The sequence below is a fragment of the Taeniopygia guttata genome, chromosome Z (assembly GCF_048771995.1).
Source record: "Taeniopygia guttata chromosome Z, bTaeGut7.mat, whole genome shotgun sequence".
Taxonomy (NCBI): domain Eukaryota; kingdom Metazoa; phylum Chordata; class Aves; order Passeriformes; family Estrildidae; genus Taeniopygia; species Taeniopygia guttata.
In genome coordinates, this window is record NC_133063.1 from 3494141 (window position 1) to 3506480 (window position 12340).

General features: G+C 59.0%; 1 protein-coding gene across 2 annotated transcripts in view; it reads right to left on the reverse strand.

The window, feature by feature from the left end:
- MAPK4 (mitogen-activated protein kinase 4) overlaps nt 1-11855 on the reverse strand; it is a 53639-nt gene extending 41784 nt beyond the window's left edge. Inside the window, exon 1 of one of the 2 annotated variants that reach the window (XM_072922260.1) lies at nt 11735-11855. The gene's annotated coding sequence lies outside the window, so the exon portion shown is untranslated. Of the gene's footprint in view, nt 1-9720; nt 9935-11734 lie in introns of those variants that run through there. The other variant, XM_041711193.2, reaches the window with a different exon arrangement.
- Between the last annotated feature and the right edge of the window lie 485 nt (nt 11856-12340).

A 12340-nucleotide genomic window follows, 5' to 3' on the forward strand; every position in this document is an offset into this window, starting at 1 on the left:
TGTCCTGTGTCAGCATCACCCCACGGCCTCCCCGGGGTCAGTGGGGCTGCCTGACCTCTCAGCCCCACCGAGAAGGCTGAGATGAGCACCAACACCAGCCCAGGCTGCTCCACAGCGAGCAAGGAGCTTCCCAAACGCTTCTGTGGCATTTTTCTCCCTGTCTGTTCAGCCACCGCATTAATCCTGCCACTGCTCCAGGAACACACAAGGTTTTCCTGTCCTGAAGAGGTTAAAAGTGCTTTTACAACTGGGATATCCTCGCAGCAGCTTCTCTTTTTCCACAACACCTCAAAGCAGACAGCAATTAGCCTCCCAGCTCGGAGATGGGTGATTTTTATTTAACCTTAGACCCATCTTTAACAGAAGAGATCAGGGGCGCTCCTAATGACTCAAAGAGACAAAATCTCTAAAAGCCTTTCCCAAAAGCAGATTTGCCTCCAAACACGGGAGATAATGAGGCTGTGGGAGAGCTGGGATGGACTGCAGGGATTTTGGGAGCAGGTACAGCCAGCAGGGATTTTGGGAGCAGGAGTGGGCAGCAGGGATTTTGGGAACAGGTACAGCCAGCAGGGAGTTTGGGAGCAGGTGAGACCAGTAGGGATTTTGGGAGCAGGTGAGACCAGCAGGGATTTTGGGAACAAGTGAGGCCAGCAGGGATTTTGGGAGCACAAATGGCCAGCAGGGATTTTGGGAGCAGGTGAGACCAGCAGGGATTTGGGAGCAGGTACAGCCAGCAGGGATTTTGGGAGCAGGAGTGACCAGCAGGGATTTTGGGAGCAGGTACAGCCAGCAGGGATTTTGGGAGCAGGTACAGACAGCAGGGATTTTGGGAGCAGGAGTGGCCAGCAGGGATTTTGGGAACAGGTACAGCCAGCAGCTCAACCTTGCTCCCAAAGGCTCAGCCTTGCTCCCAAAGGCTCAGCCTTGCTCCCAAAGGCTCAGCCTTGTTCCCAAAGGCTCGGCCTTGTTCCCAAAAGCTCAGCCTTGCTCCCAAAGGCTCAGCCTTGCTCCCAAAGGCTCGGCCTTGTTCCCAAAAGCTCAGCCTTGCTCCCAAAGGCTCAGCCTTGCTCCCAAAGGCTCGGCCTTGTTCCCAAAGGCTCGCCTTGTTCCCAAAGGCTCAGCCTTGTTCCCAAAGGCTCAGCCTTGCTCCCAAAGGCTCAGCCTTGCTCCCAAAGGCTCAGCCTTGTTCCCAGAGGCTCAGCCTTGCTCCCAAAGGCTCAGCCTCGCTCCCAAAGGCTCAGACTTGTTCTCAAAGGCTCGGCCTTGTTCCCAAAGGCTCAGCCTTGTTCCCAAAGGCTCAGCCTTGTCCCCCAAGGCTCAGCCTTATTCCCAAAGGCTCGGCCTTGTTCCCAAAGTCTCGGCCTTGTTCCCAAAGGCTCAGCCTTGCTCCCCAAGGCTCAGCCTCGCTCCCCAAGGCTCAGCCTCACTCCCAAAGGCTCAGACTTGTTCTCAAAGGCTCAGCCTTGCTCCCAAAGGCTCGGCTTAGCTCCCAAAAGCTCAGCCTCGCTCTCAAAGGCTCGGCCTCGCTCCCAAAGGCTCAGCCTCGCTCCCAAAGGCTCAGCCTTGTTCCCAAAGGCTCAGCCTTGTTCCCAAAGGCTCAGCCTTGCTCCCAGAGGCTCGGCCTTGCTCCCAAGGCTTGGTCTTGTTCCCCAAGGCTCAGCCTTGCTCCCAAAGGCTCAGCCTAGCTCCCAAAGGCTCAGCCTTGCTCCCAAAAGCTCGGCCTTGTTCCCCAAAAGCTCAGCCTCGTTCCCAAAGGCTCAGCCTTGCTCCCAAAGGCTCAGCCTTGCTCCCAAAGGCTCGGCCTTGCTCCCAAAGGCTCGGCCTCGCTCCCAAAGGCTCGGCCTCGCTCCCAAAGGCTCGGCCTTTCTCCCAAAGGCTCAGCCTTGCTCCCAAAGTCTCAGCCTTACTCCAAAGGCTCAGCCTTGCTCCCAAAGGCTCAGCCTAGCTCCCAAAGGCTCAGCCTTGCTCTCAAAGGCTCAGCCTTGTTCCTAAAGTCTTAGCCTTGTTCCCAAAGGCTCGGCCTTGCTCCCAAAGGCTCAGCCTTGCTCCCAAAGGCTCAGCCTTGCTCCCAAAGGCTCAGCCTTGTTCCCAAAGGCTCGGCCTTGCTCCCAAAGGCTCAGCCTCATTCCCAAAGGCTCTGCCTTGTTCTCAAAGGCTCAGCCTTGTTCCCCGAGGCTCAGCCTTGCTCCAAAGGCTCAGCCTTGCTCCCAAAGGCTCGGCCTTGCTCCCAAAGGCTCAGCCTTGCTCCAAAGGCTCAGCCTTGCTCCCAAAGGCTCGGCCTTGCTCCCAAAGGCTCAGCCTTGCTCCCAAAGGCTCAGCCTCGCTCCCAAAGGCTCAGCCTTGTTCCCAAAGGCTCAGCCTTGTTCCCAAAGGCTCGGCCTTGCTCCCAAAGGCTCGGCCTTGCTCCCAAAGGCTCAGCCTTGCTCCCAAAGGCTCAGCCTTGTTCCCAAAGGCTCAGCCTTGCTCCCAAAGGCTCAGCCTTGTTCCCAAAGGCTCAGCCTCACTCCCAAAGGCTCAGGTTTGCTCCCAAAGGCTCGGCCTTGCTCCCAAAGGCTTGGCCTTGCTCCCAAAGGCTCGGCCTTGCTCCCAGAGGCTCAGCCTTGCTCCCAAAGGCTCAGCCTTGTTCCCAAAGGCTCAGCCTCGCTCCCCAAAGGCTCAGCCTTGTTCCCAAAGGCTCAGCCTTGCTCCCAAAGGTTCAGCTTTGTTCCCAGAGGCTCAGCCTTGCTCCAAAGGCTCAGCCTTGCTCCCAAAGGCTCAGCCTTGCTCCCAAAGGCTCAACCTTGCTCCAAAGGCTCAGCCTTGCTCCCAAAGCTCAGCCTTGCTCCCAGAGGCTCAGCCTCCCCAGCTCATTGCATGTTTCCCAGCTCCATTTCACCCACACAGCGCAACAAGCCTCCCTCAGGGGCTGGAGACAACCTGCAGAGCTTCCTCTGGCAAGGGATTTCAGATGGGCTCAGGAAGCCTCCAGCTGGAAGCAGCCTGCGCTCCCAAACCTGAGATTTGATTGGCCTTTTATCTCGGTTTACACAGCTAATTGCTGCAGGTGTACCAGCTGCCACGAAATTAATCCTGTTGTAAAATCAGGTGTAGCCAAGAATTAAATTGAGCAAACAATCCGGGCAGCTGGGACAGATGGACACCAACAGGACTCGGGTGCAGAGGGGCTGTGACACGGCCAGAGTGCTTTCCTGGGAGATCAGGGGGACCTGGAGTGAGCAGAGCCAGGGCTTGGGGCGGCAGGAGGTGGATGTTATCCGGCAGGTCGGGGCAGGTGAGGCGAGGTGGCTCTGGGCACCGTGAGGACACAGATGCAGAGTGGCCGGGCTGGGAGGGGACAGCTGTGCCCCAGGAGCACGGGGGGCACACACCCAGAGCTCTGCAGAGTCCCTGCCCTGCTCCCAGGAGGAGCTGGCGGCTGCGGCAGCAGCGTGGGCCGGCCAGCTTCCTACGGGCATCAGCGCTGCGGATAATATAGAAACCCAGCTGCCTGTTCCAAGCACAACCACGCCGGCTGCTTTTTAAAGACAGGCTCGGCTCGGGTGGAAAGTGTGGGTGGTAACTCCCCCCACAGCCTCCCAGCCAGAGGAAGACTTCAGTGGGGAGATTTGGGAGCTGGTCCCGCTCCTGGTCCAGCCCCGGGGACAGGGAGAGATGGAAAGGTCACCCTGGTACATTTCAGCTGGGCTGAAATTGGCTCCTGTAAATCCTCACGGGCAATCCTGCCTGGAAAGCCCTGGGAGGAGCTCAGGGTTTATTCTCAGCCTGGCGCTGGGCAGGGGGAGAGCTCGTGGCCTCCCCTCCCTGGCCAGGTCTGAGGAGTGCCACAGAGCAGCGGGAGGACATCGAGGCACAAACCAAGAGTTTCAGCATGCCAAAACAATTCTACCACGTGGAGTATGTGATTTCCTTCCCCAGCGGCGTCAAACGCCACAAGCGCTGGATTCTTCTACGTGCACAAGGACATCTTGCCACCATCCATCACACCCACACAGCCAGGGAGGGCAAATAAAAACGCCACAATGCAAACAACTCATGAGTAACTGATACTAGACCCTGGGAGCTCACAAATCTTCGGGAGGAGAAGTCGCTGCTGGCACAAGGAACGGGTCATGTTTCAGCATTAATTGTCCGTGGAGTGGCAGCAGGTCTGCGTGACAGGGACGAGGCCAAAATGAACTGCCATGCCTAATGCAAGTCTCCCTCTGTTATAATTTCTTTCTGTTTTTCTGCAGCTCGCAGGAACAGCGAGCCCAAAATAACGGCAGCAGCGTATGACTTTAAAAGGGCAAATTTTAAAAAGCCCAGAGCAGTCGCTGGCATCGGTGAAAGCAAGGAACCCGCGTCAAGCTTCTACCAAAGACCCCCAAAAGTCACAAGGCTGGAAAAGCAGCAGGATTTAAATAGTGAAAAAGGCGTTCTGGCAAAACTGAGATGTGGAAAATGCATGGGAACGTGATCTTTTTAGGCACAGGAAAGGAGAGAGGAACGGCGCTGGAAAAGAAACGTCCGGTGTCACTGACTGATGGGGACCTCTAAAGGAATCCATTAAATCTGTACAGCCAACAGAACTAATTGAAAAATAAGGCACTTCTTAAGCATGAGAGGAATAGGGAATTAGATGTCTGCCAGATTCACTATTCGGTACCATCAGTAAAACTGATGGAACAGTTGCCAAAGAGGACCAGAGGAGCCCACAGACCAAGCAGGGCTTGTCCCACCCACCCCCTGTGCAACCTGCTTTAAAACCCCCTAATCGACCCCTTAAAGCCCCTTAACGACAGAAATTTCACTATTTCCAGACATCTGCCAAAATAAAGCATTTTCAGACCAACTGGTGGAACTCAGAAACTTTGTGTAGTCACAGTATTTGGGTAAAAGGCAGGAGCAGCAGGCAACCCAGGGCCAGCTCCAGCTAGAACAGCAGGACAGAAACTTCAGGTAAACACACGAACTGGAGACTAAAAATACAATTCCAACCAGCCAGCTGAGTTTCCTGGAATTAGATCTATTTAGGAGGCTTATTATCTGCCTAAAGACATTATTGTTGCCTCGACACAGTGTTTGCCCACACTTCTCCAGAGCATGTAATATCCTGGGGATGGATCTCACAGCAGGTGTAGCCAGCTCCACACACGTGGGGATTGTTGTCACTGCCGTGGGATTATATTACACGTAAATCTAACGGGGAAAGCCGTGGTAACTCACGGGTGGTCGGTCCGTGGCCCAAATCCCCTCAGTGGGGCCACATTGGGACAGATCATGGCTTTGTGTGCCAGGACACAGACCTCTGCCAGAGACAGGAAAGAGTTTGGGATGAGCAGGAGCATCTGTCACCTACAGTTCTGTGGGGCTGCAAGGAGCCAAAAAAGCGAGCTGACACCCAGGGCTGCACCCAGACGGGCACCTGGGCACACCAGCCACATCCTGTGGGGATGCAAGGAGCCAAAAAAGCGAGATGACACCCAGGGGTGTCACCCAAACGGGCAACACGGGCACACCAGCTGCATCCTGTGGGGCTGCAAGGAGCCAAAAAAGCGAGCTGACACCCAGGGCTGCACCCAGACGGGCACCTGGGCAATTTGGGTACACCAGCCACATCCCGTGGGGATGCAAGGAGCCAAAAAAGTGCGCTCACACCCAGGGCTGCACCCAGACGGGCAACACGGGCACACCAGTCATGTCCCTTTGGGCTGCCAGGAGCCAAAAAAGCGAGATGACACCCAGGGTTGCACCCAGACGGGCACCTGGGCAATTTGGGTACACCAGCCATATCCCTTTGGGCTGAAAGGAGACAAAAAAGTGAGTTGACACCCAGGGCTGCACCCAGACGGGCACTTGGGCAACACGGCCACAGTAGCCACGTCCCGTGGGGCTGCCAGGATCCAAAAAAGTGCACTCACACCCAGGGCTGCACCCAGACGGGCAACACGAGCACACCAGCCACGTCCCGTGGTGATGCAAGGAGCCAAAAAAGCGAGCTGACACTCAAGGCTGCACCCAGATGGGCACCTGGGCAATTTGGGTACACCAGCCACATCCCATGGGGCTGCAAGGAGCCAAAAAAGCGAGCTGACACCCAGGGCTGCACCCAGACGGGCACCTGGGCAACAAGACCACACCAGCCACGTCCTGTGGGGATGCAAGGAGCCAAAAAAGTGTGCTCACACCTACAGCTGCACCCAGATGGGCACCTGGGCAATTTGGGCACACCAGCCACGTCCCGTGGGGCTGCAAGGAGCCAAAAAAGCGAGTTGACACACAGGGCTGCACCCAGATGGGCACCTGGGCAACACGGGCACACCAGCCACATCCCGTGGGGGTGCAAGGAGCCAAAAAAGTGAGCTGACACCCAGGGCTGCACCCAGATGGGCACCTGGGCAATTTGGGTACATCAGCCACATCCCTTTGGGCTGCAAGGAGCCAAAAAAATGCACTCACACCCAGGGCTGCACCCAGACGGGCAACACGGGCACACCAGCTGCATCCTGTGGGGATGCAAGGAGCCAAAAAAGCAAGATGACACCTAGGGCTGCATCCAGATGGGCACCTGGGCAATTTGGGTACACCAGCCACATCCCGTGGGGATGCAAGGAGCCAAAAAATGCACTCACACCCAGGGCTGCACCCAGATGGGCACCTGGGCAACTCAGCCACACCAGCCACATCCCGAGGATGCCACAAAAACCACGCCAGGAGCAGCAGGAGCCCCGCGGTGGGAGCGGACAGCACCCTCGGGCTCCTGAGAAATGCGAACCGGTGACAGTGACAGAGAACAGCGAGGCACCTCTGTGACAAGGACACGGCAGCATCCCCCCGCTGCAAGCCAAAACTAGCTAAGTTCAACCTTGAAATGAGATAGCATCTCTCCGGAGTGAGAGCAATTAAATGCTGGCACGAGGTAGGGAGGAAGGGGGTGGAGGGGGGACTCGCCGTTCCTCAGAGCCATTAACACAAAATTAACAGGCTGCTTGTTTAACCCGGGCTTCTGCAAGGAGGATGAGCTGCAAATGCTTCCCTGCAGTTGCATTTCTGCAACACCTCCCACCTGGGGGTGTGGAAAGTTTCAGAAGCATTTTCTGTGCTTGGGAAGAGTCCTGAGCGGTAGGAGAACAGCAGGGTCATGCTAAAAAAAGGAAAGACCAAGGCGAAAAGTCTGAAAAGCAAGGTTTGCAAGCGCCGGGTGAGATTCATCTCGCTTAAATTTAGACCTTTCAAGCTCAGCTATCCAAACCAGAAGCGGCACACGGAAAGGCATTTGTCTGGCCTGCATAGGAGGCTTTCCAGAGAGGGAAACAAGCCTCATTTGGAGGTGCCTGTCCCCCCTGTTTGGAGGGGGACAGCTCGGAACAGACCCTTTTAGACCCCTGAGCAAGGGCAAACAAACAGAACCCACTAAGATCCATCTCCAGTCCAGCTGGCTCATGCATCCTGCAAAGCTGAGAGGTAATTCCAGCCCAGAACAGCAGTCCTGGAGAATTTGGGGGGCAGGATCAGGGTGAGGAGCTAACCCAGCACCTGGAGGCAGGTCTTCTGGTGTAAAGAAGAGACAAACACCAGTCCTCCTCTGCCTGGGGGACTCGCCCGACAGCGTTCCCAGATCAATGTCATTCTTTCCAACGCGGGTGATTTGACTGGGATTTCAGGTTTTGTCAGCGCTCACTAACAGGCTGGGCTCAGCTGCAGGAAGGGAAGGACTGCGGTGAATCACAGTCCTTTAGGTTGGAAAAGCCCTCCAAAATCACCAACCATTAACCCAGCACTGATAAATCCGCCTCTAACTCATATCCCCGAGTGAGCCTGGCTCTCCTCTTTGGCTCCAAGGCCAGGGCAGGGAACACCTGGTTCTCCCAAGCACAAGGGCATCAATGGAACAGGGATTACCGTGTCCCTTTGCCCCCTCTTCTTTTGTAGGGATGGGGAATGCTGATGTTCTCCTGCTGGGAGTGAGATTTATCCTCAAAAGTCCAGCTCTGGCCATTATTCCTGCAATTTCCTCATTACAGTCGTGACTTCCCTTTCACGCACGAACCTCCACGGGGCTTGTCACCTTCCACCTGAGGGACACCTGAGCCACAGCAAGGTCAGAGCAGGTCTGAGCTGCCACCCCGATTGCATCCGAGGGGCTGGAAGAGATGTCCTTGTCCCCAGGCCTCGTTCTGCAGGAGGCTGGGATCCTGCTCAGGCCAGGAGAGGAAAAATCACTCCGGTTTGCTGGGAAGTTCCCAAGCCAGATAGGATTAGTCGTGTCTAATTAACTGTGAGGACCAGCAGCACAAGCTCTGCCTGCCCACTACCAAGCCAGCTGCTTGGACAAGGGAAATCCAGGACACTGCACATCCCCTCCATGGGCACACAGCCCAGGCAGGCAGAGGCACCCCAACACCTCCAACACCCAGCTCAGGTTTGCCTCCCCCTCTCTGGTCATCACAAGGGCAGATTTGCCTCCCCCTCTCTGGTCCTCACCCCGCAGCAGCCCGGGATGGATCTCCCCGGCCAAACTCACCTTCCCCACACGCTGTGCCATTAAAGCCTGGCCTGTCACTACCTGCCACCTCCCCCGAGGGTCTGGCCCAGGTGAGAGGGAATAAACCTGACCAAGAGCAAATGCAGCCTGCCTTGGAGCAGGGCAGAGGGTAAGAAGCAGTTTTCTCTCTCTGGGCACAGGGAAGGGGTCCGGGGAAGCTGCCAGGCATGCTGACACTGGGTTTGTGGGTCCATGAGTCTGTATGTAGGGATGCACATGGCACATGTGGGCACACAGGGCGGGTACAGACACTCACAGCACCTCGGGATCGATGGATGCAGCTCACAGGGACACCCCGGCGCACCTATGGGCACACAGGGCAGGTACAGACCCACAGGAACCACGGGCACACACAGCACGCGTAGGCTCACAGGGCAGGGACGGACACAGAGGGCTCATGTGGGCAAGTGGGGCACGGACAGACAGACAGGGCACGGACAGACACACAGGGCAGACAGACAGACAGGGCATGGACAGACACACGAGCACGGACAGACAGGCAGGGCACGGACAGACAGACAGGGCACGGACAGACACAGCACGGACAGACAGACTAGGCATGGACAGACACACACAGCATGGACAGACAGACAGGGTGCACACAGACACATGAGCACGGACAGACAGACAGGGTGCACACAGACACATGAGCACGGACAGACAGACAGGGCACGGACAGACAGACACGGCACACACAGACACACAGGGCGGACAGACAGACAGGGCACACACCGACACACAGACAGGGCACACACAGATACACAGGGCGGACAGACAGGGCACGGACAGACACACACAGCACAGACAGACAGACAGGGCACACACAGACACAAGCACGGACACACAGACACACAGGGCGGACAGACAGACAGGGCACGGACACACAGACACGGCACACCCGTTCGCACGGCGCCCGAACAAGCCCACAGGGCACACAAAGACGCGCCGAGCCCGTGGGAAGCCGCGGAGAAGCAATGCCCGTGTCTCCGCTCCCCTCGCAGGCAGATCGGCGCTCTCTCGGCTCTGAACCCCTCCTCGCCGGGCAAGGCGGGTCCGGGGCACGGGAAGGACGAGGCGACACCGGTACCGCTCCCGGGGATGCTCCCGCACGGATCCGCCGCCCCCGCCCGGTTCCCCCCGCCCGGCCCCGCTCCGCGACAGCGCTCGGGGGGCAGCACCGGGGCCGCCGCACTCACCGGGGCCGCCGCGCTCGGCTCCGCCATGGCCCGACCGGCACCGGCACCGCGCCCGCCCCGCCTGACGTCACCCCCGGCCCCCGCCGCGCCGGCACCTGCGGGAGGCGGGGCCGCAGCCGCGAACCCCCCCCCCCCCCAGCCCCGGGAGGCACCGCCGGGATCCGGTCGTCCATCGCCATCCCCGGCAAAACACGCCGGAGAGGTCGGCTCCCCGCCCGCAGTCCGCGGGAGGAGCCGCCCGGGGGTCCCTCGTCCTCCCTCGTCATCCCTGGGAAAAGCCGCCCCCGGCATCGGGTCCCCCCACCCGTTCCGGGGAGGGACCGCCCGGGGGTCCGGTCATCCCCCGGCATTCACAGGAAATGCCGCCGGAGGGGTGCGAACCCCTCTCGCCATCCCCGGAGGAGCCACCCGAGGTCCGTTCAGTCATCCCCCGCCATCCCCGGGAGGATCCACCCGGGGTCCGTTCAGTCATCCCCCGCCATCCCCGGGAAGAACCACCCGGGGTCCATTCAGCCATCCCCCGAAGGAACAACCCCGGGGTCCGTTCAGTCATCCCCCGCCATCCCCGGGAAAAAAGCCGCCCCAGGGCTCCGCTCTCCCCGCTCCCCTTCTCGCCATCCCCGGGAAAAGCCACCCCAGGGGTCCGGACCCCCCTCGCCATCCCCGGGGGGAGCGGCACGGAGGGGTCCGGCCCCACTCGCTGTGGTCGGGGGGAGCTGCCGGAGGTCACACAGACCGTCCGCTCCTCCCTCTCCATCCCCGACAGGAGCCCGATGATCCCTCTCCATCCCCGAGAGGAGCCCGGTGATCCCTCGCCATCCCCGAGAGGAGCCCGGTGATCCCTCTCCATCCCCGGGAGGAGCCCGGTGATCCCTCTCCATCCCTGAGAGGAGCCCGGTGATTCCTCTCCATCCCAGAAAAGAGCCCGGTGATCCCTCTCCATCCCCGAGATGAGCCCGGTGATCCCTCTCCATCCCCGAGAGGAGCCCGGTGATCCCTCTCCATCCCCGAGAGGAGCCCGGTGATCCCTCTCCATCCCCGAGAGGAGCCCGGTGATCCCTCACCATCCCCGAGAGGAGCCCGGTGATCCCTCTCCATCCCCGAGAGGAGCCCGGTGATCCCTCTCCATCCCCGACAGGAGCCCGGTGATCCCTCTCCATCCCCGAGAGGAGCCCGGTGATCCCTCTCCATCCCCGACAGGAGCCCGGTGAGCCCGGTGATCCCTCTCCATCCCCGAGAGGAGCCCGGTGATCACTCTCCATCCCCGAGAGGAGCCCGGTGATCCCTCTCCATCCCCGAGAGGAGCCCGGTGATCCCTCACCATCCCCGAGAGGAGCCCGGTGATCCCTCTCCATCCCCGAGAGGAGCCCGGTGATCCCTCTCCATCCCCGAGAGGAGCCCGGTGATCACTCTCCATCCCCGAGAGGAGCCCGGTGATCCCTCTCCATCCCCGACAGGAGCCCGGTGAGCCCGGTGATCCCTCTCCATCCCCGAGAGGAGCCCGGTGATCACTCTCCATCCCCGAGAGGAGCCCGGTGATCCCTCTCCATCCCCGAGAGGAGCCCGGTGATCCCTCACCATCCCCGAGAGGAGCCCGGTGATCCCTCTCCATCCCCGAGAGGAGCCCGGTGATCCCTCTCCATCCCCGAGAGGAGCCCGGTGATCACTCTCCATCCCCGAGAGGAGCCCGGTGATCACTCTCCATCCCCGAGAGGAGCCCGGTGAGCCCGGTGATCCCTCTCCATCCCCGAGAGGAGCCCGGTGAGCCCGGTGATCCCTCTCCATCCCCGGGAGAAGCCGCCTAGGGGATCCGCTCCCCGCTCCCCGTTCCCTGGAGACACCGGCAGGGATCTGGCTCCCCCCTTCTGCCCCAGCCCCTCTGAGGATCCGAGCGAGGGGGTCCCCGCCTGTCCCCCAGCTCGGGGCATCCCTCGCAGCGGAGGCTGCTGAGCACCCTGACCCTCCCGGCTGGGCTTCCAGCCCTTTTCCCTGCCCGTACCAACGTGCTCCTCACTTTTAGCCTGCGGTTTTCTGGCTCTGCCCCGAGCCATCGTCCCTGTGGGACTGTCCTGGGCCCACTTTGGCCCCTGGAGCTCGGATCGTGCTCCCAGCGGGGAAGGTGTGATGGATGGATCAAGGTGAGGCAGCTGAGCTCTTGCTACCCGCGGGTGCCTTCACCCACTGAGCAGCCTCAAAGGGAAAAAAAAAAAAAAATCGCTGTATTTACAGTGCGAAAGAGCAATTAAAGGCAGCTGCTTCAACAGTCTAAGTGGAGGAAGCGTGATAGCTCAATAGTTATTGATCCCCTCCAGGCAGGCATGCTGCTTTGTTGGAGCTGAAGGAACCCTGTCTGATGCAAGGGAAGTGGCGAGAAAAAATAAAAAATGGTCCCGTAAATTAAAACTCCCAGGGAATTACATGGGAGGAAACGAAGGTGTATAAGCAATTTCTGGTGGCATGGTAATCTGTAACTCTGCTGTTTTGCTGTCTAGGATTAAAATGAGTGTTCCCATCTGGTTACCCTGTGAGCAGGAAGGTATTTAATAGAAGCTTGTGCCTGTGGATGGAAGGGTGGGAGCAGAGAGCAGAAAGAGTAATAGGAGCGCTAGTAGTTGTTGTT